The following is a 19691-nucleotide window of genomic DNA, read 5'->3' as shown; positions in this document are numbered from 1 at the left end:
CCTTTGTGACGCTATACGTTTGAATCCACAACATTGGTGAAAGTAAAAAATGGTCCAGTTGTATGAAACAAACACAGTGAGGTGCTGCTGGGAGTTGAACCCAGGATCTCCTGTTTACAAGACAGGCGCTTTCAACCAGCTAAGCCACAGCACCTCTGGATCTGCAATAGTTGATTCAACTACTTGAAGCCTCTCAGAGTGACGGATAGACCTCCATAATGTAAACACGCCCAACGTGGGGCTCGAACCCACGACCCTGAGATTAAGAGTCTCATGCTCTACCGACTGAGCTAGCCGGGCTTACTGCTACGCAACCAGAGGCATTCTCGTCGGGGACCTTTGTGACCGTCATCGTTTCAAACGCTTGGCCTGTGTCCAGAAGGCTGACATTTTGTTCAGATACAGTTTCAAATGAATGTTTCAAATTTGCTGGGTGTATAGTCTACAAACAAAGAGTTGCATGCTCCAAAGCCTGAGCTATCCAGGCTTAGCATGTTGCTTCCAGAGGCATTCTCGTCTGGGACCTTTGTGACGCTATACGTTTGAATGCACAACATTGGTGAAAGTTAAATATGGGCCAGTTGTATGAAACAAACACAGTGAGGTGTTGCTGGGAGTTGAACCCAGGATCTCCTGTTTACAAGACAGGCGCTTTCAATCAGCAAAGCCACAGCACCTCTGGATCTGCAATAGTTGATTCAACTACTTGAAGCCTCTCAGAGTGACGGATAGGCCTCCATAATGTAAACACGCCCAACATGGGGCTCGAACCCACGACCCTGAGATTAAGAGTCTCATGCTCTACCGACTGAGCTAGCCGGGCTTACTGCTACTCAATCAGAGGCATTCTCGTCGGGGACCTTTGTGACCGTCATCGTTTCAAAAAGTTGGCCTGTGTCCAGAAGGCTGACATTTTGTCCAGATACAGTTTCAAATGAACGTTTCAAAATTGCTGGGTGTATAGTCTACAAACAAAGAGTTGCATGCTCCAAAGCCTGAGCTATCCAGGCTTAGCATGTTGCTTCCAGAGGCGTTCTCGTCTGGGACCTTTTGTGACGGTAAACGTTTGAATCCACAACATTGGTGAAAGTAAAAAATGGGCCAGTTGTATGAAACAAACACAGTGAGGTGCTGCTGGGAGTTGAACCCAGGATCTCCTGTTTACAAGACAGGCGCTTTCAACCAGCTAAGCCACAGCACCTCTGGATCTGCAATAGTTGATTCAACTACTTGAAGCCTCTCAGAGTGACGGATAGGTCCCCATAATGTAAACACGCCCAACATGGGGCTCGAACCCACGACCCTGAGATTAAGAGTCTCATGCTCTACCGACTGAGCTAGCCGGGCTTACTGCTACTCAATCAGAGGCATTCTCGTCGGGGACCTTTGTGACCGTCATCGTTTCAAAAAGTTGGCCTGTGTCCAGAAGGCTGACATTTTGTCCAGATACAGTTTCAAATGAATGTTTCAAATTTGCTGGGTGTATAGTCTACAAACAAAGAGTGGCATGCTCCAACGCCTGAGCTATTCAGGCTTTAGCATGTTGCTTCCAGAGGCATTCTCGACAGGGACCTTTGTGACGCTATACGTTTGAATCCACAACATTGGTGAAAGTAAAAAATGGGCCAGTTGTATGAAACAAACACAGTGAGGTGCTGCTGGGAGTTGAACCCAGGATCTCCTGTTTACAAGACAGGCGCTTTCAACCAGCTAAGCCACAGCACCTCTGGATCTGCAATAGTTGATTCAACTACTTGAAGCCTCTCAGAGTGACGGATAGGCCTCCATAATGTAAACACGCCCAACATGGGGCTCGAACCCACGACCCTGAGATTAAGAGTCTCATGCTCTACCGACTGAGCTAGCCGGGCTTACTGCTACTCAATCAGAGGCATTCTCGTCGGGGACCTTTGTGACCGTCATCGTTTCAAAAAGTTGGCCTGTGTCCAGAAGGCTGACATTTTGTAAAATACAGTTTCAAATGAACGTTTCAAAATTGCTGGGTGTATAGTCTACAAACAAAGAGTTGCATGCTCCAAAGCCTGAGCTATCCAGGCTTAGCATGTTGCTTCCAGAGGCGTTCTCGTCTGGGACCTTTTGTGACGGTAAACGTTTGAATCCACAACATTGGTGAAAGTAAAAAATGGGCCAGTTGTATGAAACAAACACAGTGAGGTGCTGCTGGGAGTTGAACCCAGGATCTCCTGTTTACAAGACAGGCGCTTTCAACCAGCTAAGCCACAGCACCTCTGGATCTGCAATAGTTGATTCAACTACTTGAAGCCTCTCAGAGTGACGGATAGGTCCCCATAATGTAAACACGCCCAACATGGGGCTCGAACCCACGACCCTGAGATTAAGAGTCTCATGCTCTACCGACTGAGCTAGCCGGGCTTACTGCTACTCAATCAGAGGCATTCTCGTCGGGGACCTTTGTGACCGTCATCGTTTCAAAAAGTTGGCCTGTGTCCAGAAGGCTGACATTTTGTCCAGATACAGTTTCAAATGAATGTTTCAAATTTGCTGGGTGTATAGTCTACAAACAAAGAGTGGCATGCTCCAACGCCTGAGCTATTCAGGCTTTAGCATGTTGCTTCCAGAGGCATTCTCGACAGGGACCTTTGTGACGCTATACGTTTGAATCCACAACATTGGTGAAAGTAAAAAATGGGCCAGTTGTATGAAACAAACACAGTGAGGTGCTGCTGGGAGTTGAACCCAGGATCTCCTGTTTACAAGACAGGCGCTTTCAACCAGCTAAGCCACAGCACCTCTGGATCTGCAATAGTTGATTCAACTACTTGAAGCCTCTCAGAGTGACGGATAGACCTCCATAATGTAAACACGCCCAACGTGGGGCTCGAACCCACGACCCTGAGATTAAGAGTCTCATGCTCTACCGACTGAGCTAGCCGGGCTTACTACTACGCGACCAGAGGCATTCTCGTCGGGGACCTTTGTGACCGTCATCGTTTCAAACGCTTGGCCTGTGTCCAGAAGGCTGACATTTTGTCCAGATACAGTTTCAAATGAATGTTTCAAATTTGCTGGGTGTATAGTCTACAAACAAAGAGTTGCATGCTCCAAAGCCTGAGCTATCCAGGCTTAGCATGTTGCTTCCAGAGGCATTCTCGTCTGGGACCTTTGTGACGCTATACGTTTGAATGCACAACATTGGTGAAAGTTAAATATGGGCCAGTTGTATGAAACAAACACAGTGAGGTGTTGCTGGGAGTTGAACCCAGGATCTCCTGTTTACAAGACAGGCGCTTTCAATCAGCAAAGCCACAGCACCTCTGGATCTGCAATAGTTGATTCAACTACTTGAAGCCTCTCAGAGTGACGGATAGGTCCCCATAATGTAAACACGCCCAACATGGGGCTCGAACCCACGACCCTGAGATTAAGAGTCTCATGCTCTACCGACTGAGCTAGCCGGGCTTACTGCTACTCAATCAGAGGCATTCTCGTCGGGGACCTTTGTGACCGTCATCGTTTCAAAAAGTTGGCCTGTGTCCAGAAGGCTGACATTTTGTCCAGATACAGTTTCAAATGAACGTTTCAAAATTGCTGGGTGTATAGTCTACAAACAAAGAGTTGCATGCTCCAAAGCCTGAGCTATCCAGGCTTAGCATGTTGCTTCCAGAGGCGTTCTCGTCTGGGACCTTTTGTGACGGTAAACGTTTGAATCCACAACATTGGTGAAAGTAAAAAATGGGCCAGTTGTATGAAACAAACACAGTGAGGTGCTGCTGGGAGTTGAACCCAGGATCTCCTGTTTACAAGACAGGCGCTTTCAACCAGCTAAGCCACAGCACCTCTGGATCTGCAATAGTTGATTCAACTACTTGAAGCCTCTCAGAGTGACGGATAGGTCCCCATAATGTAAACACGCCCAACATGGGGCTCGAACCCACGACCCTGAGATTAAGAGTCTCATGCTCTACCGACTGAGCTAGCCGGGCTTACTGCTACTCAATCAGAGGCATTCTCGTCGGGGACCTTTGTGACCGTCATCGTTTCAAAAAGTTGGCCTGTGTCCAGAAGGCTGACATTTTGTCCAGATACAGTTTCAAATGAATGTTTCAAATTTGCTGGGTGTATAGTCTACAAACAAAGAGTGGCATGCTCCAACGCCTGAGCTATTCAGGCTTTAGCATGTTGCTTCCAGAGGCATTCTCGACAGGGACCTTTGTGACGCTATACGTTTGAATCCACAACATTGGTGAAAGTAAAAAATGGGCCAGTTGTATGAAACAAACACAGTGAGGTGCTGCTGGGAGTTGAACCCAGGATCTCCTGTTTACAAGACAGGCGCTTTCAACCAGCTAAGCCACAGCACCTCTGGATCTGCAATAGTTGATTCAACTACTTGAAGCCTCTCAGAGTGACGGATAGACCTCCATAATGTAAACACGCCCAACGTGGGGCTCGAACCCACGACCCTGAGATTAAGAGTCTCATGCTCTACCGACTGAGCTAGCCGGGCTTACTGCTACGCAACCAGAGGCATTCTCGTCGGGGACCTTTGTGACCGTCATCGTTTCAAAAAGTTGGCCTGTGTCCAGAAGGCTGACATTTTGTAAAATACAGTTTCAAATGAACGTTTCAAAATTGCTGGGTGTATAGTCTACAAACAAAGAGTTGCATGCTCCAAAGCCTGAGCTATCCAGGCTTAGCATGTTGCTTCCAGAGGCATTCTCGTCTGGGACCTTTGTGACGCTATACGTTTGAATCCACAACATTGGTGAAAGTAAAAAATGGTCCAGTTGTATGAAACAAACACAGTGAGGTGCTGCTGGGAGTTGAACCCAGGATCTCCTGTTTACAAGACAGGCGCTTTCAACCAGCTAAGCCACAGCACCTCTGGATCTGCAATAGTTGATTCAACTACTTGAAGCCTCTCAGAGTGACGGATAGACCTCCATAATGTAAACACGCCCAACGTGGGGCTCGAACCCACGACCCTGAGATTAAGAGTCTCATGCTCTACCGACTGAGCTAGCCGGGCTTACTGCTACGCAACCAGAGGCATTCTCGTCGGGGACCTTTGTGACCGTCATCGTTTCAAACGCTTGGCCTGTGTCCAGAAGGCTGACATTTTGTTCAGATACAGTTTCAAATGAATGTTTCAAATTTGCTGGGTGTATAGTCTACAAACAAAGAGTTGCATGCTCCAAAGCCTGAGCTATCCAGGCTTAGCATGTTGCTTCCAGAGGCATTCTCGTCTGGGACCTTTGTGACGCTATACGTTTGAATGCACAACATTGGTGAAAGTTAAATATGGGCCAGTTGTATGAAACAAACACAGTGAGGTGTTGCTGGGAGTTGAACCCAGGATCTCCTGTTTACAAGACAGGCGCTTTCAATCAGCAAAGCCACAGCACCTCTGGATCTGCAATAGTTGATTCAACTACTTGAAGCCTCTCAGAGTGACGGATAGGCCTCCATAATGTAAACACGCCCAACATGGGGCTCGAACCCACGACCCTGAGATTAAGAGTCTCATGCTCTACCGACTGAGCTAGCCGGGCTTACTGCTACTCAATCAGAGGCATTCTCGTCGGGGACCTTTGTGACCGTCATCGTTTCAAAAAGTTGGCCTGTGTCCAGAAGGCTGACATTTTGTCCAGATACAGTTTCAAATGAACGTTTCAAAATTGCTGGGTGTATAGTCTACAAACAAAGAGTTGCATGCTCCAAAGCCTGAGCTATCCAGGCTTAGCATGTTGCTTCCAGAGGCGTTCTCGTCTGGGACCTTTTGTGACGGTAAACGTTTGAATCCACAACATTGGTGAAAGTAAAAAATGGGCCAGTTGTATGAAACAAACACAGTGAGGTGCTGCTGGGAGTTGAACCCAGGATCTCCTGTTTACAAGACAGGCGCTTTCAACCAGCTAAGCCACAGCACCTCTGGATCTGCAATAGTTGATTCAACTACTTGAAGCCTCTCAGAGTGACGGATAGGTCCCCATAATGTAAACACGCCCAACATGGGGCTCGAACCCACGACCCTGAGATTAAGAGTCTCATGCTCTACCGACTGAGCTAGCCGGGCTTACTGCTACTCAATCAGAGGCATTCTCGTCGGGGACCTTTGTGACCGTCATCGTTTCAAAAAGTTGGCCTGTGTCCAGAAGGCTGACATTTTGTCCAGATACAGTTTCAAATGAATGTTTCAAATTTGCTGGGTGTATAGTCTACAAACAAAGAGTGGCATGCTCCAACGCCTGAGCTATTCAGGCTTTAGCATGTTGCTTCCAGAGGCATTCTCGACAGGGACCTTTGTGACGCTATACGTTTGAATCCACAACATTGGTGAAAGTAAAAAATGGGCCAGTTGTATGAAACAAACACAGTGAGGTGCTGCTGGGAGTTGAACCCAGGATCTCCTGTTTACAAGACAGGCGCTTTCAACCAGCTAAGCCACAGCACCTCTGGATCTGCAATAGTTGATTCAACTACTTGAAGCCTCTCAGAGTGACGGATAGACCTCCATAATGTAAACACGCCCAACGTGGGGCTCGAACCCACGACCCTGAGATTAAGAGTCTCATGCTCTACCGACTGAGCTAGCCGGGCTTACTACTACGCGACCAGAGGCATTCTCGTCGGGGACCTTTGTGACCGTCATCGTTTCAAACGCTTGGCCTGTGTCCAGAAGGCTGACATTTTGTCCAGATACAGTTTCAAATGAATGTTTCAAATTTGCTGGGTGTATAGTCTACAAACAAAGAGTTGCATGCTCCAAAGCCTGAGCTATCCAGGCTTAGCATGTTGCTTCCAGAGGCATTCTCGTCTGGGACCTTTGTGACGCTATACGTTTGAATGCACAACATTGGTGAAAGTTAAATATGGGCCAGTTGTATGAAACAAACACAGTGAGGTGTTGCTGGGAGTTGAACCCAGGATCTCCTGTTTACAAGACAGGCGCTTTCAATCAGCAAAGCCACAGCACCTCTGGATCTGCAATAGTTGATTCAACTACTTGAAGCCTCTCAGAGTGACGGATAGGTCCCCATAATGTAAACACGCCCAACATGGGGCTCGAACCCACGACCCTGAGATTAAGAGTCTCATGCTCTACCGACTGAGCTAGCCGGGCTTACTGCTACTCAATCAGAGGCATTCTCGTCGGGGACCTTTGTGACCGTCATCGTTTCAAAAAGTTGGCCTGTGTCCAGAAGGCTGACATTTTGTCCAGATACAGTTTCAAATGAACGTTTCAAAATTGCTGGGTGTATAGTCTACAAACAAAGAGTTGCATGCTCCAAAGCCTGAGCTATCCAGGCTTAGCATGTTGCTTCCAGAGGCGTTCTCGTCTGGGACCTTTTGTGACGGTAAACGTTTGAATCCACAACATTGGTGAAAGTAAAAAATGGGCCAGTTGTATGAAACAAACACAGTGAGGTGCTGCTGGGAGTTGAACCCAGGATCTCCTGTTTACAAGACAGGCGCTTTCAACCAGCTAAGCCACAGCACCTCTGGATCTGCAATAGTTGATTCAACTACTTGAAGCCTCTCAGAGTGACGGATAGGTCCCCATAATGTAAACACGCCCAACATGGGGCTCGAACCCACGACCCTGAGATTAAGAGTCTCATGCTCTACCGACTGAGCTAGCCGGGCTTACTGCTACTCAATCAGAGGCATTCTCGTCGGGGACCTTTGTGACCGTCATCGTTTCAAAAAGTTGGCCTGTGTCCAGAAGGCTGACATTTTGTCCAGATACAGTTTCAAATGAATGTTTCAAATTTGCTGGGTGTATAGTCTACAAACAAAGAGTGGCATGCTCCAACGCCTGAGCTATTCAGGCTTTAGCATGTTGCTTCCAGAGGCATTCTCGACAGGGACCTTTGTGACGCTATACGTTTGAATCCACAACATTGGTGAAAGTAAAAAATGGGCCAGTTGTATGAAACAAACACAGTGAGGTGCTGCTGGGAGTTGAACCCAGGATCTCCTGTTTACAAGACAGGCGCTTTCAACCAGCTAAGCCACAGCACCTCTGGATCTGCAATAGTTGATTCAACTACTTGAAGCCTCTCAGAGTGACGGATAGACCTCCATAATGTAAACACGCCCAACGTGGGGCTCGAACCCACGACCCTGAGATTAAGAGTCTCATGCTCTACCGACTGAGCTAGCCGGGCTTACTGCTACGCAACCAGAGGCATTCTCGTCGGGGACCTTTGTGACCGTCATCGTTTCAAAAAGTTGGCCTGTGTCCAGAAGGCTGACATTTTGTAAAATACAGTTTCAAATGAACGTTTCAAAATTGCTGGGTGTATAGTCTACAAACAAAGAGTTGCATGCTCCAAAGCCTGAGCTATCCAGGCTTAGCATGTTGCTTCCAGAGGCATTCTCGTCTGGGACCTTTGTGACGCTATACGTTTGAATCCACAACATTGGTGAAAGTAAAAAATGGTCCAGTTGTATGAAACAAACACAGTGAGGTGCTGCTGGGAGTTGAACCCAGGATCTCCTGTTTACAAGACAGGCGCTTTCAACCAGCTAAGCCACAGCACCTCTGGATCTGCAATAGTTGATTCAACTACTTGAAGCCTCTCAGAGTGACGGATAGACCTCCATAATGTAAACACGCCCAACGTGGGGCTCGAACCCACGACCCTGAGATTAAGAGTCTCATGCTCTACCGACTGAGCTAGCCGGGCTTACTGCTACGCAACCAGAGGCATTCTCGTCGGGGACCTTTGTGACCGTCATCGTTTCAAACGCTTGGCCTGTGTCCAGAAGGCTGACATTTTGTTCAGATACAGTTTCAAATGAATGTTTCAAATTTGCTGGGTGTATAGTCTACAAACAAAGAGTTGCATGCTCCAAAGCCTGAGCTATCCAGGCTTAGCATGTTGCTTCCAGAGGCATTCTCGTCTGGGACCTTTGTGACGCTATACGTTTGAATGCACAACATTGGTGAAAGTTAAATATGGGCCAGTTGTATGAAACAAACACAGTGAGGTGTTGCTGGGAGTTGAACCCAGGATCTCCTGTTTACAAGACAGGCGCTTTCAATCAGCAAAGCCACAGCACCTCTGGATCTGCAATAGTTGATTCAACTACTTGAAGCCTCTCAGAGTGACGGATAGGCCTCCATAATGTAAACACGCCCAACATGGGGCTCGAACCCACGACCCTGAGATTAAGAGTCTCATGCTCTACCGACTGAGCTAGCCGGGCTTACTGCTACTCAATCAGAGGCATTCTCGTCGGGGACCTTTGTGACCGTCATCGTTTCAAAAAGTTGGCCTGTGTCCAGAAGGCTGACATTTTGTCCAGATACAGTTTCAAATGAACGTTTCAAAATTGCTGGGTGTATAGTCTACAAACAAAGAGTTGCATGCTCCAAAGCCTGAGCTATCCAGGCTTAGCATGTTGCTTCCAGAGGCGTTCTCGTCTGGGACCTTTTGTGACGGTAAACGTTTGAATCCACAACATTGGTGAAAGTAAAAAATGGGCCAGTTGTATGAAACAAACACAGTGAGGTGCTGCTGGGAGTTGAACCCAGGATCTCCTGTTTACAAGACAGGCGCTTTCAACCAGCTAAGCCACAGCACCTCTGGATCTGCAATAGTTGATTCAACTACTTGAAGCCTCTCAGAGTGACGGATAGGTCCCCATAATGTAAACACGCCCAACATGGGGCTCGAACCCACGACCCTGAGATTAAGAGTCTCATGCTCTACCGACTGAGCTAGCCGGGCTTACTGCTACTCAATCAGAGGCATTCTCGTCGGGGACCTTTGTGACCGTCATCGTTTCAAAAAGTTGGCCTGTGTCCAGAAGGCTGACATTTTGTCCAGATACAGTTTCAAATGAATGTTTCAAATTTGCTGGGTGTATAGTCTACAAACAAAGAGTGGCATGCTCCAACGCCTGAGCTATCCAGGCTTAGCATGTTGCTTCCAGAGGCGTTCTCGTCTGGGACCTTTGTGACGCTATACGTTTGAATGCACAACATTGGTGAAAGTTAAATATGGGCCAGTTGTATGAAACAAACACAGTGAGGTGTTGCTGGGAGTTGAACCCAGGATCTCCTGTTTACAAGACAGGCGCTTTCAATCAGCAAAGCCACAGCACCTCTGGATCTGCAATAGTTGATTCAACTACTTGAAGCCTCTCAGAGTGACGGATAGGCCTCCATAATGTAAACACGCCCAACATGGGGCTCGAACCCACGACCCTGAGATTAAGAGTCTCATGCTCTACCGACTGAGCTAGCCGGGCTTACTGCTACGCAACCAGAGGCATTCTCGTCGGGGACCTTTGTGACCGTCATCGTTTCAAACGCTTGGCCTGTGTCCAGAAGGCTGACATTTTGTCCAGATACAGTTTCAAATGAATGTTTCAAATTTGCTGGGTGTATAATCTACAAACAAAGAGGGCCATGCTCCAACGCCTGTGCTATCCAGGCTTAGCATGTTGCTTCCAGAGGCGTTCTCGTCTGGGACCTTTGTGACGCTATACGTTTGAATGCACAACATTGGTGAAAGTTAAAAAAGGGCCAGTTGTATGAAACATACACAGTGAGGTGCTGCTGGGAGTTGAACCCAGGATCTCCTGTTTACAAGACAGGCGCTTTCAATCAGCAAAGCCACAGCACCTCTGGATCTGCAATAGTTGATTCAACTACTTGAAGCCTCTCAGAGTGACGGATAGGTCCCCATAATGTAAACACGCCCAACGTGGGGCTCGAACCCACGACCCTGAGATTAAGAGTCTCATGCTCTACCGACTGAGCTAGCTGGGCTTACTGCTACGCAACCAGAGGCATTCTCGTCGGGGACCTTTGTGACCGTCATCGTTTCAAACGCTTGGCCTGTGTCCAGAAGGCTGACATTTTGTCCAGATACAGTTTCAAATGAATGTTTCAAATTTGCTGGGTGTATAATCTACAAACAAAGAGGGCCATGCTCCAACGCCTGTGCTATCCAGGCTTTAGCATGTTGCTTCCAGAGGCATTCTCGTCTGGGACCTTTGTGACGCTATACGTTTGAATCCACAACATTGGTGAAAGTTAAAAAGGGGCCAGTTGTATGAAACAAACACAGTGAGGTGCTGCTGGGAGTTGAACCCAGGATCTGCTGTTTACAAGACAGGCACTTTCAACCAGCTAAGCCACAGCACCTCTGGATCTGCAATAGTTGATTCAACTACTTGAAGCCTCTCAGAGTGACGGATAGACCTCCATAATGTAACCACGCCCAACGTGGGGCTCGAACCCACGACCCTGAGATTAAGAGTCTCATGCTCTACCGACTGAGCTAGCCGGGCTTACTGCTACGCAACCAGAGGCATTCTCGTCGGGGACCTTTGTGACCGTCATCGTTTCAAACGCTTGGCCTGTGTCCAGAAGGCTGTCATCTTGTCCAGATACAGTTTCAAATAAATGTTTCAAATTTGCTGGCTGTATAGTCTACAAACAAAGAGTTGCATGCTCCAAAGCCTGAGCTATCCAGGCTTAGCATGTTGCTTCCAGAGGCATTCTCGTCTGGGACCTTTGTGACGCTATACGTTTGAATCCACAACATTGGTGAAAGTTAAAAATGGGCCAGTTGTATGAAACAAAACACAGTGAGGTGCTGCTGGGAGTTGAACCCAGGATCTCCTGTTTACGAGACAGGCGCTTTCAACCAGCTAAGCCACAGCACCTCTGGATCTGCAATAGTTGATTCAACTACTTGAAGCCTCTCAGAGTGACGGATAGACCTCCATAATGTAAACACGCCCAACGTGGGGCTCGAACCCACGACCCTGAGATTAAGAGTCTCATGCTCTACCGACTGAGCTAGCCGGGCTTACTGCTACGCAACCAGAGGCATTCTCGTCGGGGACCTTTGTGACCGTCATCGTTTCAAACGCTTGGCCTGTGTCCAGAAGGCTGACATTTTGTCCAGATACAGTTTCAAATGAATGTTTCAAATTTGCTGGGTGTATAGTCTACAAACAAAGAGTGGCATGCTCCAACGCCTGAGCTATCAAGGCTTTAGCATGTTGCTTCCAGAGGCATTCTCATCGGAGACCTTTGTGACGCTATACGTTTGAATCCACAACATTGGTGAAAGTTAAAAATGGGCCAGTTGTATGAAACAAACACAAGGAGGCCCTGCTGGGAGTTGAACCCAGGATCTCCTGTTTACAAGACAGGCACTTTCAACCAGCTAAGCCACAGCACCTCTGGATCTGCAATAGTTGATTCAACTACTTGAAGCCTCTCAGAGTGACGGATAGACCTCCATAATGTAAACACGCCCAACGTGGGGCTCCAACCCACGACCCTGAGATTAAGAGTCTCATGCTCTACCGACTGAGCTAGCCGGGCTTACTGCTACTCAACCAGAGGCATTCTCGTCGGGGACCTTTGTGACCGTCATCGTTTCAAACGCTTGGCCTGTGTCCAGAAGGCTGACATTTTGTCCAGATACAGTTTCAAATGAATGTTTCAAATTTGCTGGGTGTATAGTCTACAAACAAAGAGTGGCATGCTCCAACGCCTGAGCTATCAAGGCTTTAGCATGTTGCTTCCAGAGGCATTCTCGTCGGAGACCTTTGTGACGCTATACGTTTGAATCCACAACATTGGTGAAAGTTAAAAATGGGCCAGTTGTATGAAACAAACACAAGGAGGCCCTGCTGGGAGTTGAACCCAGGATCTCCTGTTTACAAGACAGGCACTTTCAACCAGCTAAGCCACAGCACCTCTGGATCTGCAATAGTTGATTCAACTACTTGAAGCCTCTCAGAGTGACGGATAGACCTCCATAATGTAACCACGCCCAACGTGGGGCTCGAACCCACGACCCTGAGATTAAGAGTCTCACGCTCTACCGACTGAGCTAGCCGGGCTTACTGCTACGCAACCAGAGGCATTCTCGTCGGGGACCTTTGTGACCGTCATCGTTTCAAACGCTTGGCCTGTGTCCAGAAGGCTGTCATTTTGTCCAGATACAGTTTCAAATGAATGTTTCAAATTTTCTGGGTGTATAGTCTACAAACAAAGAGTGCCATGCTCCAACGCCTGAGCTATCCAGGCTTTAGCATGTTGCTTCCAGAGGCATTCTCGTCTGGGACCTTTGTGACGCTATACGTTTGAATCCACAACATTGGTGAAAGTTAAAAAGGGGCCAGTTGTATGAAACAAACACAGTGAGGTGCTGCTGGGAGTTGAACCCAGGATCTGCTGTTTACAAGACAGGCACTTTCAACCAGCTAAGCCACAGCACCTCTGGATCCGCAATAGTTGATTCAACTACTTGAAGCCTCTCAGAGTGACGGATAGACCTCCATAATGTAAACACGCCCAACGTGGGGCTCAAACCCACGACCCTGAGATTAAGAGTCTCATGCTCTACCGACTGAGCTAGCCGGGCTTACTGCTACGCAACCAGAGGCATTCTCGTCGGGGACCTTTGTGACCGTCATCGTTTCAAACGCTTGGCCTGTGTCCAGAAGGCTGACATTTTGTCCAGATACAGTTTCAAATGAATGTTTCAAATTTGCTGGGTGTATAGTCTACAAACAAAGAGTGCCATGCTCCAACGCCTGAGCTATCCAGGCTTTAGCATGTTGCTTCCAGAGGCATTCTCGTCTGGGACCTTTGTGACGCTAAACGTTTGAATCCACAACATTGGTGAAAGTTAAAAATGGGCCAGTTGTATGAAACAAACACAGTGAGGTGCTGCTGGGAGTTGAACCCAGGATCTGCTGTTTACGAGACAGGCGCTTTCAACCAGCTAAGCCACAGCACCTCTGGATCTGCAATAGTTGATTCAACTACTTGAAGCCTCTCAGAGTGACGGATAGACCTCCATAACGTAAACACGCCCAACGTGGGGCTCGAACCCACGACCCTGAGATTAAGAGTCTCATGCTCTACCGACTGAGCTAGCCGGGCTTACTGCTACGCAACCAGAGGCATTCTCGTCGGGGACCTTTGTGACCGTCATCGTTTCAAACGCTTGGCCTGTGTCCAGAAGGCTGTCATCTTGTCCAGATACAGTTTCAAATGAATGTTTCAAATTTGCTGGCTGTATAGTCTACAAACAAAGAGTGCCATGCTCCAACGCCTGAGCTATCAAGGCTTTAGCATGTTGCTTCCAGAGGCATTCTCGTCGGAGACCTTTGTGACGCTATACGTTTGAATCCACAACATTGGTGAAAGTTAAAAATGGGCCAGTTGTATGAAACAAACACAAGGAGGCCCTGCTGGGAGTTGAACCCAGGATCTCCTGTTTACAAGACAGGCACTTTCAACCAGCTAAGCCACAGCACCTCTGGATCTGCAATAGTTGATTCAACTACTTGAAGCCTCTCAGAGTGACGGATAGACCTCCATAATGTAAACACGCCCAACGTGGGGCTCGAACCCACGACCCTGAGATTAAGAGTCTCATGCTCTACCGACTGAGCTAGCCGGGCTTACTGCTACGCAACCAGAGGCATTCTCGTCGGGGACCTTTGTGACCGTCATCGTTTCAAACGCTTGGCCTGTGTCCAGAAGGCTGACATTTTGTCCAGATACAGTTTCAAATGAATGTTTCAAATTTGATGGGTGTATAGTCTACAAACAAAGAGTGCCATGCTCCAACGCCTGAGCTATCCAGGCTTTAGCATGTTGCTTCCAGAGGCATTCTCGTCTGGGACCTTTGTGACGCTAAACGTTTGAATCCACAACATTGGTGAAAGTTAAAAATGGGCCAGTTGTATGAAACAAACACAGTGAGGTGCTGCTGGGAGTTGAACCCAGGATCTGCTGTTTACAAGACAGGCACTTTCAACCAGCTAAGCCACAGCACCTCTGGATCTGCAATAGTTGATTCAACTACTTGAAGCCTCTCAGAGTGACGGATAGACCTCCATAATGTAAACACGCCCAACGTGGGGCTCGAACCCACGACCCTGAGATTAAGAGTCTCATGCTCTACCGACTGAGCTAGCCGGGCTTACTGCTACGCAACCAGAGGCATTCTCGTCGGGGACCTTTGTGACCGTCATCGTTTCAAACGCTTGGCCTGTGTCCAGAAGGCTGTCATCTTGTCCAGATACAGTTTCAAATAAATGTTTCAAATTTGCTGGCTGTATAGTGTACAAACAAAGAGTTGCATGCTCCAAAGCCTGAGCTATCCAGGCTTAGCATGTTGCTTCCAGAGGCATTCTCGTCTGGGACCTTTGTGACGCTATACGTTTGAATCCACAACATTGGTGAAAGTTAAAAATGGGCCAGTTGTATGAAACAAAACACAGTGAGGTGCTGCTGGAAGTTGAACCCAGGATCTCCTGTTTACGAGACAGGCGCTTTCAACCAGCTAAGCCACAGCACCTCTGGATCTGCAATAGTTGATTCAACTACTTGAAGCCTCTCAGAGTGACGGATAGACCTCCATAATGTAAACACGCCCAACGTGGGGCTCGAACCCACGACCCTGAGATTAAGAGTCTCATGCTCTACCGACTGAGCTAGCCGGGCTTACTGCTACGCAACCAGAGGCATTCTCGTCGGGGACCTTTGTGACCGTCATCGTTTCAAACGCTTGGCCTGTGTCCAGAAGGCTGACATTTTGTCCAGATACAGTTTCAAATGAATGTTTCAAATTTGATGGGTGTATAGTCTACAAACAAAGAGTGCCATGCTCCAACGCCTGAGCTATCCAGGCTTTAGCATGTTGCTTCCAGAGGCATTCTCGTCTGGGACCTTTGTGACGCTATACGTTTGAATCCACAACATTGGTGAAAGTTAAAAAGGGGCCAGTTGTATGAAACAAACACAGTGAGGTGCTGCTGGGAGTTGAACCCAGGATCTGCTGTTTACAAGACAGGCACTTTCAACCAGCTAAGCCACAGCACCTCTGGATCTGCAATAGTTGATTCAACTACTTGAAGCCTCTCAGAGTGACGGATAGACCTCCATAATGTAAACACGCCCAACGTGGGGCTCGAACCCACGACCCTGAGATTAAGAGTCTCATGCTCTACCGACTGAGCTAGCCGGGCTTACTGCTACGCAACCAGAGGCATTCTCGTCGGGGACCTTTGTGACCGTCATCGTTTCAAACGCTTGGCCTGTGTCCAGAAGGCTGTCATCTTGTCCAGATACAGTTTCAAATAAATGTTTCAAATTTGCTGGCTGTATAGTGTACAAACAAAGAGTTGCATGCTCCAAAGCCTGAGCTATCCAGGCTTAGCATGTTGCTTCCAGAGGCATTCTCGTCTGGGACCTTTGTGACGCTATACGTTTGAATCCACAACATTGGTGAAAGTTAAAAATGGGCCAGTTGTATGAAACAAAACACAGTGAGGTGCTGCTGGGAGTTGAACCCAGGATCTCCTGTTTACGAGACAGGCGCTTTCAACCAGCTAAGCCACAGCACCTCTGGATCTGCAATAGTTGATTCAACTACTTGAAGCCTCTCAGAGTGACGGATAGACCTCCATAATGTAAACACGCCCAACGTGGGGCTCGAACCCACGACCCTGAGATTAAGAGTCTCATGCTCTACCGACTGAGCTAGCCGGGCTTACTGCTACGCAACCAGAGGCATTCTCGTCGGGGACCTTTGTGACCGTCATCGTTTCAAACGCTTGGCCTGTGTCCAGAAGGCTGACATTTTGTCCAGATACAGTTTCAAATGAATGTTTCAAATTTGCTGGGTGTATAGTCTACAAACAAAGAGTGGCATGCTCCAACGCCTGAGCTATCAAGGCTTTAGCATGTTGCTTCCAGAGGCATTCTCGTCGGAGACCTTTGTGACGCTATACGTTTGAATCCACAACATTGGTGAAAGTTAAAAATGGGCCAGTTGTATGAAACAAACACAAGGAGGCCCTGCTGGGAGTTGAACCCAGGATCTCCTGTTTACAAGACAGGCACTTTCAACCAGCTAAGCCACAGCACCTCTGGATCTGCAATAGTTGATTCAACTACTTGAAGCCTCTCAGAGTGACGGATAGACCTCCATAATGTAAACACGCCCAACGTGGGGCTCGAACCCACGACCCTGAGATTAAGAGTCTCATGCTCTACCGACTGAGCTAGTCGGGCTTACTGCTACGCAACCAGAGGCATTCTCGTCGGGGACCTTTGTGACCGTCATCGTTTCAAACGCTTGGCCTGTGTCCAGAAGGCTGACATTTTGTCCAGATACAGTTTCAAATGAATGTTTCAAATTTGCTGGGTGTATAGTCTACAAACAAAGAGTGCCATGCTCCAACGCCTGAGCTATCCAGGCTTTAGCATGTTGCTTCCAGAGGCATTCTCGTCTGGGACCTTTGTGACGCTAAACGTTTGAATCCACAACATTGGTGAAAGTTAAAAATGGGCCAGTTGTATGAAACAAACACAGTGAGGTGCTGCTGGGAGTTGAACCCAGGATCTGCTGTTTACGAGACAGGCGCTTTCAACCAGCTAAGCCACAGCACCTCTGGATCTGCAATAGTTGATTCAACTACTTGAAGCCTCTCAGAGTGACGGATAGACCTCCATAATGTAAACACGCCCAACGTGGGGCTCGAACCCACGACCCTGAGATTAAGAGTCTCATGCTCTACCGACTGAGCTAGCCGGGCTTACTGCTACGCAACCAGAGGCATTCTCGTCGGGGACCTTTGTGACCGTCATCGTTTCAAACGCTTGGCCTGTGTCCAGAAGGCTGTCATCTTGTCCAGATACAGTTTCAAATAAATGTTTCAAATTTGCTGGCTGTATAGTGTACAAACAAAGAGTTGCATGCTCCAAAGCCTGAGCTATCCAGGCTTAGCATGTTGCTTCCAGAGGCATTCTCGTCTGGGACCTTTGTGACGCTATACGTTTGAATCCACAACATTGGTGAAAGTTAAAAATGGGCCAGTTGTATGAAACAAAACACAGTGAGGTGCTGCTGGAAGTTGAACCCAGGATCTCCTGTTTACGAGACAGGCGCTTTCAACCAGCTAAGCCACAGCACCTCTGGATCTGCAATAGTTGATTCAACTACTTGAAGCCTCTCAGAGTGACGGATAGACCTCCATAATGTAAACACGCCCAACGTGGGGCTCGAACCCACGACCCTGAGATTAAGAGTCTCATGCTCTACCGACTGAGCTAGCCGGGCTTACTGCTACGCAACCAGAGGCATTCTCGTCGGGGACCTTTGTGACCGTCATCGTTTCAAACGCTTGGCCTGTGTCCAGAAGGCTGACATTTTGTCCAGATACAGTTTCAAATGAATGTTTCAAATTTGATGGGTGTATAGTCTACAAACAAAGAGTGCCATGCTCCAACGCCTGAGCTATCCAGGCTTTAGCATGTTGCTTCCAGAGGCATTCTCGTCTGGGACCTTTGTGACGCTATACGTTTGAATCCACAACATTGGTGAAAGTTAAAAAGGGGCCAGTGGTATGAAACAAACACAGTGAGGTGCTGCTGGGAGTTGAACCCAGGATCTGCTGTTTACAAGACAGGCACTTTCAACCAGCTAAGCCACAGCACCTCTGGATCTGCAATAGTTGATTCAACTACTTGAAGCCTCTCAGAGTGACGGATAGACCTCCATAATGTAAACACGCCCAACGTGGGGCTCGAACCCACGACCCTGAGATTAAGAGTCTCATGCTCTACCGACTGAGCTAGCCGGGCTTACTGCTACGCAACCAGAGGCATTCTCGTCGGGGACCTTTGTGACCGTCATCGTTTCAAACGCTTGGCCTGTGTCCAGAAGGCTGTCATCTTGTCCAGATACAGTTTCAAATAAATGTTTCAAATTTGCTGGCTGTATAGTGTACAAACAAAGAGTTGCATGCTCCAAAGCCTGAGCTATCCAGGCTTAGCATGTTGCTTCCAGAGGCATTCTCGTCTGGGACCTTTGTGACGCTATACGTTTGAATCCACAACATTGGTGAAAGTTAAAAATGGGCCAGTTGTATGAAACAAAACACAGTGAGGTGCTGCTGGAAGTTGAACCCAGGATCTCCTGTTTACGAGACAGGCGCTTTCAACCAGCTAAGCCACAGCACCTCTGGATCTGCAATAGTTGATTCAACTACTTGAAGCCTCTCAGAGTGACGGATAGACCTCCATAATGTAAACACGCCCAACGTGGGGCTCGAACCCACGACCCTGAGATTAAGAGTCTCATGCTCTACCGACTGAGCTAGCCGGGCTTACTGCTACGCAACCAGAGGCATTCTCGTCGGGGACCTTTGTGACCGTCATCGTTTCAAACGCTTGGCCTGTGTCCAGAAGGCTGACATTTTGTCCAGATACAGTTTCAAATGAATGTTTCAAATTTGATGGGTGTATAGTCTACAAACAAAGAGTGCCATGCTCCAACGCCTGAGCTATCCAGGCTTTAGCATGTTGCTTCCAGAGGCATTCTCGTCTGGGACCTTTGTGACGCTAAACGTTTGAATCCACAACATTGGTGAAAGTTAAAAATGGGCCAGTTGTATGAAACAAACACAGTGAGGTGCTGCTGGGAGTTGAACCCAGGATCTGCTGTTTACAAGACAGGCACTTTCAACCAGCTAAGCCACAGCACCTCTGGATCTGCAATAGTTGATTCAACTACTTGAAGCCTCTCAGAGTGACGGATAGACCTCCATAATGTAAACACGCCCAACGTGGGGCTCGAACCCACGACCCTGAGATTAAGAGTCTCATGCTCTACCGACTGAGCTAGCCGGGCTTACTGCTACGCAAC

At 48.0% G+C, this 19691-nt stretch overlaps 68 non-coding genes across 68 annotated transcripts; all 68 read right to left on the bottom strand.

Moving 5' to 3' along the window:
- Positions 1-79: 79 nt before the first annotated feature.
- On the bottom strand, positions 80-154 carry trnat-ugu (transfer RNA threonine (anticodon UGU)). Its single transcript has one exon. It is a non-coding gene; the product is annotated as a tRNA-Thr (tRNA).
- A 73-nt stretch (positions 155-227) lies between these two features.
- Positions 228-300, bottom strand: trnak-cuu (transfer RNA lysine (anticodon CUU)). Its single transcript has one exon. It is a non-coding gene; the product is annotated as a tRNA-Lys (tRNA).
- A 450-nt stretch (positions 301-750) lies between these two features.
- Positions 751-823, bottom strand: trnak-cuu (transfer RNA lysine (anticodon CUU)). The gene has a single exon. It is a non-coding gene; the product is annotated as a tRNA-Lys (tRNA).
- A 303-nt stretch (positions 824-1126) lies between these two features.
- trnat-ugu (transfer RNA threonine (anticodon UGU)) lies at positions 1127-1201 on the bottom strand. Its single transcript has one exon. It is a non-coding gene; the product is annotated as a tRNA-Thr (tRNA).
- Positions 1202-1274: 73 nt separating this feature from the next.
- trnak-cuu (transfer RNA lysine (anticodon CUU)) lies at positions 1275-1347 on the bottom strand. Its single transcript has one exon. It is a non-coding gene; the product is annotated as a tRNA-Lys (tRNA).
- A 303-nt stretch (positions 1348-1650) lies between these two features.
- Positions 1651-1725, bottom strand: trnat-ugu (transfer RNA threonine (anticodon UGU)). Its single transcript has one exon. It is a non-coding gene; the product is annotated as a tRNA-Thr (tRNA).
- Positions 1726-1798: 73 nt separating this feature from the next.
- trnak-cuu (transfer RNA lysine (anticodon CUU)) lies at positions 1799-1871 on the bottom strand. The gene has a single exon. It is a non-coding gene; the product is annotated as a tRNA-Lys (tRNA).
- A 302-nt stretch (positions 1872-2173) lies between these two features.
- trnat-ugu (transfer RNA threonine (anticodon UGU)) lies at positions 2174-2248 on the bottom strand. The gene has a single exon. It is a non-coding gene; the product is annotated as a tRNA-Thr (tRNA).
- Positions 2249-2321: 73 nt separating this feature from the next.
- Positions 2322-2394, bottom strand: trnak-cuu (transfer RNA lysine (anticodon CUU)). Its single transcript has one exon. It is a non-coding gene; the product is annotated as a tRNA-Lys (tRNA).
- Positions 2395-2697: 303 nt separating this feature from the next.
- trnat-ugu (transfer RNA threonine (anticodon UGU)) lies at positions 2698-2772 on the bottom strand. The gene has a single exon. It is a non-coding gene; the product is annotated as a tRNA-Thr (tRNA).
- A 73-nt stretch (positions 2773-2845) lies between these two features.
- Positions 2846-2918, bottom strand: trnak-cuu (transfer RNA lysine (anticodon CUU)). Its single transcript has one exon. It is a non-coding gene; the product is annotated as a tRNA-Lys (tRNA).
- A 450-nt stretch (positions 2919-3368) lies between these two features.
- Positions 3369-3441, bottom strand: trnak-cuu (transfer RNA lysine (anticodon CUU)). The gene has a single exon. It is a non-coding gene; the product is annotated as a tRNA-Lys (tRNA).
- A 303-nt stretch (positions 3442-3744) lies between these two features.
- trnat-ugu (transfer RNA threonine (anticodon UGU)) lies at positions 3745-3819 on the bottom strand. The gene has a single exon. It is a non-coding gene; the product is annotated as a tRNA-Thr (tRNA).
- A 73-nt stretch (positions 3820-3892) lies between these two features.
- trnak-cuu (transfer RNA lysine (anticodon CUU)) lies at positions 3893-3965 on the bottom strand. Its single transcript has one exon. It is a non-coding gene; the product is annotated as a tRNA-Lys (tRNA).
- Positions 3966-4268: 303 nt separating this feature from the next.
- On the bottom strand, positions 4269-4343 carry trnat-ugu (transfer RNA threonine (anticodon UGU)). Its single transcript has one exon. It is a non-coding gene; the product is annotated as a tRNA-Thr (tRNA).
- A 73-nt stretch (positions 4344-4416) lies between these two features.
- Positions 4417-4489, bottom strand: trnak-cuu (transfer RNA lysine (anticodon CUU)). The gene has a single exon. It is a non-coding gene; the product is annotated as a tRNA-Lys (tRNA).
- A 301-nt stretch (positions 4490-4790) lies between these two features.
- On the bottom strand, positions 4791-4865 carry trnat-ugu (transfer RNA threonine (anticodon UGU)). The gene has a single exon. It is a non-coding gene; the product is annotated as a tRNA-Thr (tRNA).
- Positions 4866-4938: 73 nt separating this feature from the next.
- On the bottom strand, positions 4939-5011 carry trnak-cuu (transfer RNA lysine (anticodon CUU)). Its single transcript has one exon. It is a non-coding gene; the product is annotated as a tRNA-Lys (tRNA).
- A 450-nt stretch (positions 5012-5461) lies between these two features.
- Positions 5462-5534, bottom strand: trnak-cuu (transfer RNA lysine (anticodon CUU)). Its single transcript has one exon. It is a non-coding gene; the product is annotated as a tRNA-Lys (tRNA).
- A 303-nt stretch (positions 5535-5837) lies between these two features.
- trnat-ugu (transfer RNA threonine (anticodon UGU)) lies at positions 5838-5912 on the bottom strand. The gene has a single exon. It is a non-coding gene; the product is annotated as a tRNA-Thr (tRNA).
- Positions 5913-5985: 73 nt separating this feature from the next.
- On the bottom strand, positions 5986-6058 carry trnak-cuu (transfer RNA lysine (anticodon CUU)). The gene has a single exon. It is a non-coding gene; the product is annotated as a tRNA-Lys (tRNA).
- Positions 6059-6361: 303 nt separating this feature from the next.
- trnat-ugu (transfer RNA threonine (anticodon UGU)) lies at positions 6362-6436 on the bottom strand. The gene has a single exon. It is a non-coding gene; the product is annotated as a tRNA-Thr (tRNA).
- A 73-nt stretch (positions 6437-6509) lies between these two features.
- trnak-cuu (transfer RNA lysine (anticodon CUU)) lies at positions 6510-6582 on the bottom strand. Its single transcript has one exon. It is a non-coding gene; the product is annotated as a tRNA-Lys (tRNA).
- A 450-nt stretch (positions 6583-7032) lies between these two features.
- trnak-cuu (transfer RNA lysine (anticodon CUU)) lies at positions 7033-7105 on the bottom strand. Its single transcript has one exon. It is a non-coding gene; the product is annotated as a tRNA-Lys (tRNA).
- A 303-nt stretch (positions 7106-7408) lies between these two features.
- trnat-ugu (transfer RNA threonine (anticodon UGU)) lies at positions 7409-7483 on the bottom strand. The gene has a single exon. It is a non-coding gene; the product is annotated as a tRNA-Thr (tRNA).
- Positions 7484-7556: 73 nt separating this feature from the next.
- Positions 7557-7629, bottom strand: trnak-cuu (transfer RNA lysine (anticodon CUU)). The gene has a single exon. It is a non-coding gene; the product is annotated as a tRNA-Lys (tRNA).
- A 303-nt stretch (positions 7630-7932) lies between these two features.
- On the bottom strand, positions 7933-8007 carry trnat-ugu (transfer RNA threonine (anticodon UGU)). The gene has a single exon. It is a non-coding gene; the product is annotated as a tRNA-Thr (tRNA).
- A 73-nt stretch (positions 8008-8080) lies between these two features.
- Positions 8081-8153, bottom strand: trnak-cuu (transfer RNA lysine (anticodon CUU)). The gene has a single exon. It is a non-coding gene; the product is annotated as a tRNA-Lys (tRNA).
- A 301-nt stretch (positions 8154-8454) lies between these two features.
- On the bottom strand, positions 8455-8529 carry trnat-ugu (transfer RNA threonine (anticodon UGU)). The gene has a single exon. It is a non-coding gene; the product is annotated as a tRNA-Thr (tRNA).
- A 73-nt stretch (positions 8530-8602) lies between these two features.
- trnak-cuu (transfer RNA lysine (anticodon CUU)) lies at positions 8603-8675 on the bottom strand. The gene has a single exon. It is a non-coding gene; the product is annotated as a tRNA-Lys (tRNA).
- A 450-nt stretch (positions 8676-9125) lies between these two features.
- Positions 9126-9198, bottom strand: trnak-cuu (transfer RNA lysine (anticodon CUU)). The gene has a single exon. It is a non-coding gene; the product is annotated as a tRNA-Lys (tRNA).
- A 303-nt stretch (positions 9199-9501) lies between these two features.
- On the bottom strand, positions 9502-9576 carry trnat-ugu (transfer RNA threonine (anticodon UGU)). Its single transcript has one exon. It is a non-coding gene; the product is annotated as a tRNA-Thr (tRNA).
- Positions 9577-9649: 73 nt separating this feature from the next.
- Positions 9650-9722, bottom strand: trnak-cuu (transfer RNA lysine (anticodon CUU)). The gene has a single exon. It is a non-coding gene; the product is annotated as a tRNA-Lys (tRNA).
- A 450-nt stretch (positions 9723-10172) lies between these two features.
- Positions 10173-10245, bottom strand: trnak-cuu (transfer RNA lysine (anticodon CUU)). The gene has a single exon. It is a non-coding gene; the product is annotated as a tRNA-Lys (tRNA).
- Positions 10246-10547: 302 nt separating this feature from the next.
- trnat-ugu (transfer RNA threonine (anticodon UGU)) lies at positions 10548-10622 on the bottom strand. Its single transcript has one exon. It is a non-coding gene; the product is annotated as a tRNA-Thr (tRNA).
- Positions 10623-10695: 73 nt separating this feature from the next.
- Positions 10696-10768, bottom strand: trnak-cuu (transfer RNA lysine (anticodon CUU)). Its single transcript has one exon. It is a non-coding gene; the product is annotated as a tRNA-Lys (tRNA).
- A 303-nt stretch (positions 10769-11071) lies between these two features.
- On the bottom strand, positions 11072-11146 carry trnat-ugu (transfer RNA threonine (anticodon UGU)). The gene has a single exon. It is a non-coding gene; the product is annotated as a tRNA-Thr (tRNA).
- A 73-nt stretch (positions 11147-11219) lies between these two features.
- trnak-cuu (transfer RNA lysine (anticodon CUU)) lies at positions 11220-11292 on the bottom strand. The gene has a single exon. It is a non-coding gene; the product is annotated as a tRNA-Lys (tRNA).
- A 303-nt stretch (positions 11293-11595) lies between these two features.
- On the bottom strand, positions 11596-11670 carry trnat-cgu (transfer RNA threonine (anticodon CGU)). The gene has a single exon. It is a non-coding gene; the product is annotated as a tRNA-Thr (tRNA).
- A 73-nt stretch (positions 11671-11743) lies between these two features.
- trnak-cuu (transfer RNA lysine (anticodon CUU)) lies at positions 11744-11816 on the bottom strand. Its single transcript has one exon. It is a non-coding gene; the product is annotated as a tRNA-Lys (tRNA).
- Positions 11817-12119: 303 nt separating this feature from the next.
- trnat-ugu (transfer RNA threonine (anticodon UGU)) lies at positions 12120-12194 on the bottom strand. The gene has a single exon. It is a non-coding gene; the product is annotated as a tRNA-Thr (tRNA).
- Positions 12195-12643: 449 nt separating this feature from the next.
- Positions 12644-12718, bottom strand: trnat-ugu (transfer RNA threonine (anticodon UGU)). The gene has a single exon. It is a non-coding gene; the product is annotated as a tRNA-Thr (tRNA).
- A 73-nt stretch (positions 12719-12791) lies between these two features.
- Positions 12792-12864, bottom strand: trnak-cuu (transfer RNA lysine (anticodon CUU)). The gene has a single exon. It is a non-coding gene; the product is annotated as a tRNA-Lys (tRNA).
- Positions 12865-13167: 303 nt separating this feature from the next.
- Positions 13168-13242, bottom strand: trnat-ugu (transfer RNA threonine (anticodon UGU)). Its single transcript has one exon. It is a non-coding gene; the product is annotated as a tRNA-Thr (tRNA).
- Positions 13243-13691: 449 nt separating this feature from the next.
- On the bottom strand, positions 13692-13766 carry trnat-cgu (transfer RNA threonine (anticodon CGU)). The gene has a single exon. It is a non-coding gene; the product is annotated as a tRNA-Thr (tRNA).
- A 73-nt stretch (positions 13767-13839) lies between these two features.
- Positions 13840-13912, bottom strand: trnak-cuu (transfer RNA lysine (anticodon CUU)). Its single transcript has one exon. It is a non-coding gene; the product is annotated as a tRNA-Lys (tRNA).
- A 303-nt stretch (positions 13913-14215) lies between these two features.
- On the bottom strand, positions 14216-14290 carry trnat-ugu (transfer RNA threonine (anticodon UGU)). Its single transcript has one exon. It is a non-coding gene; the product is annotated as a tRNA-Thr (tRNA).
- Positions 14291-14363: 73 nt separating this feature from the next.
- On the bottom strand, positions 14364-14436 carry trnak-cuu (transfer RNA lysine (anticodon CUU)). Its single transcript has one exon. It is a non-coding gene; the product is annotated as a tRNA-Lys (tRNA).
- A 303-nt stretch (positions 14437-14739) lies between these two features.
- On the bottom strand, positions 14740-14814 carry trnat-ugu (transfer RNA threonine (anticodon UGU)). Its single transcript has one exon. It is a non-coding gene; the product is annotated as a tRNA-Thr (tRNA).
- A 73-nt stretch (positions 14815-14887) lies between these two features.
- trnak-cuu (transfer RNA lysine (anticodon CUU)) lies at positions 14888-14960 on the bottom strand. Its single transcript has one exon. It is a non-coding gene; the product is annotated as a tRNA-Lys (tRNA).
- A 303-nt stretch (positions 14961-15263) lies between these two features.
- trnat-cgu (transfer RNA threonine (anticodon CGU)) lies at positions 15264-15338 on the bottom strand. The gene has a single exon. It is a non-coding gene; the product is annotated as a tRNA-Thr (tRNA).
- A 73-nt stretch (positions 15339-15411) lies between these two features.
- On the bottom strand, positions 15412-15484 carry trnak-cuu (transfer RNA lysine (anticodon CUU)). The gene has a single exon. It is a non-coding gene; the product is annotated as a tRNA-Lys (tRNA).
- Positions 15485-15787: 303 nt separating this feature from the next.
- trnat-ugu (transfer RNA threonine (anticodon UGU)) lies at positions 15788-15862 on the bottom strand. Its single transcript has one exon. It is a non-coding gene; the product is annotated as a tRNA-Thr (tRNA).
- A 73-nt stretch (positions 15863-15935) lies between these two features.
- On the bottom strand, positions 15936-16008 carry trnak-cuu (transfer RNA lysine (anticodon CUU)). The gene has a single exon. It is a non-coding gene; the product is annotated as a tRNA-Lys (tRNA).
- A 303-nt stretch (positions 16009-16311) lies between these two features.
- On the bottom strand, positions 16312-16386 carry trnat-cgu (transfer RNA threonine (anticodon CGU)). The gene has a single exon. It is a non-coding gene; the product is annotated as a tRNA-Thr (tRNA).
- A 73-nt stretch (positions 16387-16459) lies between these two features.
- trnak-cuu (transfer RNA lysine (anticodon CUU)) lies at positions 16460-16532 on the bottom strand. Its single transcript has one exon. It is a non-coding gene; the product is annotated as a tRNA-Lys (tRNA).
- Positions 16533-16835: 303 nt separating this feature from the next.
- Positions 16836-16910, bottom strand: trnat-ugu (transfer RNA threonine (anticodon UGU)). Its single transcript has one exon. It is a non-coding gene; the product is annotated as a tRNA-Thr (tRNA).
- A 73-nt stretch (positions 16911-16983) lies between these two features.
- Positions 16984-17056, bottom strand: trnak-cuu (transfer RNA lysine (anticodon CUU)). The gene has a single exon. It is a non-coding gene; the product is annotated as a tRNA-Lys (tRNA).
- Positions 17057-17359: 303 nt separating this feature from the next.
- Positions 17360-17434, bottom strand: trnat-cgu (transfer RNA threonine (anticodon CGU)). The gene has a single exon. It is a non-coding gene; the product is annotated as a tRNA-Thr (tRNA).
- Positions 17435-17507: 73 nt separating this feature from the next.
- trnak-cuu (transfer RNA lysine (anticodon CUU)) lies at positions 17508-17580 on the bottom strand. Its single transcript has one exon. It is a non-coding gene; the product is annotated as a tRNA-Lys (tRNA).
- Positions 17581-17883: 303 nt separating this feature from the next.
- On the bottom strand, positions 17884-17958 carry trnat-cgu (transfer RNA threonine (anticodon CGU)). Its single transcript has one exon. It is a non-coding gene; the product is annotated as a tRNA-Thr (tRNA).
- Positions 17959-18031: 73 nt separating this feature from the next.
- Positions 18032-18104, bottom strand: trnak-cuu (transfer RNA lysine (anticodon CUU)). The gene has a single exon. It is a non-coding gene; the product is annotated as a tRNA-Lys (tRNA).
- Positions 18105-18407: 303 nt separating this feature from the next.
- trnat-ugu (transfer RNA threonine (anticodon UGU)) lies at positions 18408-18482 on the bottom strand. Its single transcript has one exon. It is a non-coding gene; the product is annotated as a tRNA-Thr (tRNA).
- A 73-nt stretch (positions 18483-18555) lies between these two features.
- trnak-cuu (transfer RNA lysine (anticodon CUU)) lies at positions 18556-18628 on the bottom strand. Its single transcript has one exon. It is a non-coding gene; the product is annotated as a tRNA-Lys (tRNA).
- Positions 18629-18931: 303 nt separating this feature from the next.
- Positions 18932-19006, bottom strand: trnat-cgu (transfer RNA threonine (anticodon CGU)). The gene has a single exon. It is a non-coding gene; the product is annotated as a tRNA-Thr (tRNA).
- A 73-nt stretch (positions 19007-19079) lies between these two features.
- trnak-cuu (transfer RNA lysine (anticodon CUU)) lies at positions 19080-19152 on the bottom strand. The gene has a single exon. It is a non-coding gene; the product is annotated as a tRNA-Lys (tRNA).
- Positions 19153-19455: 303 nt separating this feature from the next.
- On the bottom strand, positions 19456-19530 carry trnat-ugu (transfer RNA threonine (anticodon UGU)). Its single transcript has one exon. It is a non-coding gene; the product is annotated as a tRNA-Thr (tRNA).
- A 73-nt stretch (positions 19531-19603) lies between these two features.
- trnak-cuu (transfer RNA lysine (anticodon CUU)) lies at positions 19604-19676 on the bottom strand. The gene has a single exon. It is a non-coding gene; the product is annotated as a tRNA-Lys (tRNA).
- Positions 19677-19691: the final 15 nt, after the last annotated feature.

The sequence above is a fragment of the Osmerus mordax genome, chromosome 7 (genome assembly GCF_038355195.1).
Source record: "Osmerus mordax isolate fOsmMor3 chromosome 7, fOsmMor3.pri, whole genome shotgun sequence".
Lineage (NCBI taxonomy): Eukaryota > Metazoa > Chordata > Actinopteri > Osmeriformes > Osmeridae > Osmerus > Osmerus mordax.
This window is presented reverse-complemented; position numbering and strand designations above follow the sequence as displayed.